This window comes from Phoenix dactylifera, unplaced genomic scaffold (genome assembly GCF_009389715.1).
Source record: "Phoenix dactylifera cultivar Barhee BC4 unplaced genomic scaffold, palm_55x_up_171113_PBpolish2nd_filt_p 000247F, whole genome shotgun sequence".
NCBI classification, from domain to species: domain Eukaryota; kingdom Viridiplantae; phylum Streptophyta; class Magnoliopsida; order Arecales; family Arecaceae; genus Phoenix; species Phoenix dactylifera.
This window is the reverse complement of record NW_024067742.1, coordinates 729,463-733,253: the sequence shown is the minus strand read 5'-3', so window position 1 is coordinate 733,253 and position 3,791 is coordinate 729,463.

The following is a 3,791-nucleotide window of genomic DNA, read 5'->3' as shown; positions in this document are numbered from 1 at the left end:
CTAATCTCAGCAGTCATAATGTCCATCCTGCCCGTCAATCCGTCAGAGAGAGTCCTCACCTGAGCTGACACAAGCTCAGTCATCCTACTCCAAAACTCCTCTGTGCCCCCCATGGGTACGGATGACGATGGGCCAGCCTCTGAAGGTGCCGTAGGATGATCCTCAGGTACCTCAGCCTCAGGGATGGGGTCTCCAACCTCTGGTGCATCACCATCTGATGCATGTATCCTTGCTTCTCCATGCACCCACTGCCCGTTCACCTTCTCATAACCCATGCGAACTAGGGACCATGCAGTGTAAGTGTCGGTAAGTAATAGATGCCTGGAGATCTCTTCCTCCACTGATATGTCATGCTGTCGGAAGATCAGGGTGAGTATCATACCATAGGGCAGGGAGACTCTCGACTTGCATATAGCCCCTCTCATCTGCCTCATCATCATAGCTGGGAGGTTCAGAAAAATGCCCTGAAAAACGTGCTCCATAATGACCAAATCTCTCTCAGATATATGATCAAATCTCCCACTTTTTGGAAACAAAATCTGACCTATGAAGTGTTAGAAAACCCCGATCATGCCGCTGAAATTTTAAAAAATTCAGATGCAGCGGAAGAGGCATGCGCGGGATCAACCGTTCATCGCATGAACGTTGTTCAAAAACCGTTCGTAGATAGATAAGGATTAAAAACTTTTTAAAATATTTAGAAGATCAGATCTTCACCTTGTGCGGGTAGATGATCACCGCAAACTGAAGTTCGTGATTTAGGATGAAGGTTCGCTTGAAGCCGTTCAAGTGCCCGGCCTCTACGGGTATCCACACGAAGCAGGATCCGATCCAAGCTCTCTATCTCACCGGGGTGCTAGCTCCCTTGTAGAGATAACTTTTGATGGCTGATCTCCTCTCTTTCTTTCAACTCTTGAATGTGCTTGAGAGGAGGAAGAAGAAGGATGCAAGAGGATGAAGAATCAAAGGTTGCTTGCAGCCTTTTCAATTTCCCTTGCATTGGAAGAAGGAAGGGGGCCAAGAGGAGGGAGACGCCTCCTCTTCTTTTCCCTTTGCTGATGGCGGCTGAGAATCCCAAGAGAAGGGAGATGGCTCACGGCTGGAAGAGGAGAAAAAGCAGTGCTCTAGGGTTGGCCTTTTTACCTCCTTATAAAGTCACATGAAGTTCCTACATTTTACGATCTTCACGTTTTTCCTTTTGGAGCCATGAAGAGGGGCGCACGCCTCTCTTCTCTTCTCTTTGATTTCGGCCAAGGGGAGAGGGCTCCCCTCATCACGCATGCCCTAGTTGATCCAATCAACTAGGGCGTGGGGTCTAATGTAAGGTGGTCTATTCCTCTTCCAAAGAGGATTAGGTGCACCTATTTGCTTTCCCTTCAAATCTCAATCTAATTAGGATTTGAACCATGACTCAATTGAATCCTTCAATCCTAATCAAATTAGGAGTCATCATAATTCATTAGATTAATATTTAATTAGAACTTAAAAAACCCTAATCCAATTAGGACTTATTTAATTTTAGTCCTAATCCAATTAGGACTCTAATTTGAATCCAAAGTCCTAATCCGATTAGGACTTTAGGAATCCTACTCCAAGTAGGAATCCAATTTTAATTCAAAAACTCCTAATCTAATTAGGATTGTAGGAATCCTATTCCAAGTAGGAATCCCAGTCCTACTCCAACTAGGATTTCCAGTCCTAATCCAATTAGGACTCTAGGAATCCTCCTCGAAGTAGGATTTGTGTTTAAGTCCAATTAATTAATTCCCTCTGTTCCTTCTTCAACTGAATATCAATCGAATTGATTACTTGTGATTCCTAATCACGATTCAACCATCAGATCGGTCAATACTTCTAGTGTGTGTGACCCCATAGGTTCTATTCTGACTGGTAGTGAGATATATTGTGATCTCTATCACAATATCATTGAAAACTCCTTTCAATGGATTGGAACGATTCCAACTCTACTCATTAGGGTTTATCGATCATCGAGATAATCCCTGTAAGTCCCACCATCCACCAGTGACACCTAGCAGCATGTAGTGGCTACCCAGTAGAATAGGATGATGAACCTCTAGGTGCAGTTATCATGTGATACAGTCCTACTATCGTGGATCCCTACAGGACGGAGGTCATGGATAACTCGTCAAACCCCTTCGTCTGTCATATGTCAAGATTTATTTGACTCGAGTTCGATAGTGAAAAACTCTTTCTCCACTTTATATTACTGCCCTGGCCAAGGTCTTAGAACTCAATCTAACAAATCACATAGGATCACTCCTCTTCTATCAAGGTCGATAGATTCCATGTAAGTGCATACCCTACTCCTACAGTGAACTTAATGTAGCCAATCTACACTACAAGGACCCATATGACTAGAGACCATGTATACGTGTAGTCAAACTACAATAACCTCACTGTGAGTAGCTGAAGCACCGCAGGTCAAAGGACCAGTCAAACTACTGCAACATCAAGCAAGTCACTGACGAGTGGATAGACATCCAAGTGACTTCTTGTCTTGGTCACGCTCAGTATCCTTATTCTCTAACAAGCACCTGCACTATCACTTCAGTGTTCCTACACTATGGACTCAAGTCTCGTCCATCCTATAAGAAAGTGATCTGTGCACTGATCGGATCGATCACCGTCCTCGTGATGATCCATTGATCAGGAGCATTTAGAAATTAATCACCAATGATACATGGCTCAAATTCTCAACTCTTGAGAATATGCATCATCATCTTATTAATTTCTTGGACGATTCATAGACACATAAATAATATGAATGATAAGATGCCTTTTATTTATTCAATAATAAATAGTCAAGTACAAAATTATGTCCCTAGAATTAACAATGTGTCAGCCAGATTGGCTTCTAGGGCATACATCTAACATGAAGTTGTGCAACAACCTCATCTCAGCTGATAGGGAGCTCGCTATCACATTCTCGGAATAATCAAAATCATCGTTCTCAAAGATCAACTGTAGAGCTCTCAACTTGCTTTCCGGCCTTTCTGGAGTTGCACCTTCGCAGGGGAGATGGAGCAACTACTCAAACTTTCTTCTAAAATCCTAACCCGTACACATCGGACCTTAGACACAAGCCCTCCCATTCAACTTTTAGGAAGGTATAGAACTCACGAACCAAGCCCGGGTAGGTCACCAAATCTAGGGAGCAAAGATACTCCCATCCTTGCTTTCGGATCCAATCCCCCAACCGGAACCCTTCTTGATCCAAAAATTCGGAGTGAATCCTTCTCCCTGTGGTTACCGGTCTCCCTGCATATTTAGCAAGTTGAACTGAAGGGGAAGGAGGTGGAGGAGGCTCAACATTTGTCTCACCTTGTGGGGGAACTGTAGATGAATCTCTAGCATGTCTATCTACAATGGTTGGGCGTGAGACTCTTCCGGATCTCTTAGCAACGGCTCGCTTGGGTCCCATTTTCACCAAATCCTTCCTTAGGTCTTGATCTAACAGCTTAGAGAAGCAATCTAGCACTGTTTGGAGATGATTGGAAGAGATTGGAAAGTGGGAAGTAGGGTTTTAGGAAGAGGACTAGATGAAACAGTGCCCTAGAATAGCTCATGGGTCCCTCTTTAAAAACAGGGTCCCACCGTTGGGTCGACCCTAGATTTTTCTTGGGTCGACTCAACGTGGGGTCGACCCCATTCTGGCTCGGGTCGGCCCCAGTTCAGAAAATTTTCTTTCTCTTCCTTTCTTTTTAAAAATTCTTCCTTTCCTCCAATCCTTACAAATTCTTTATGGGGCAATGATACATGAGTAAGAAATC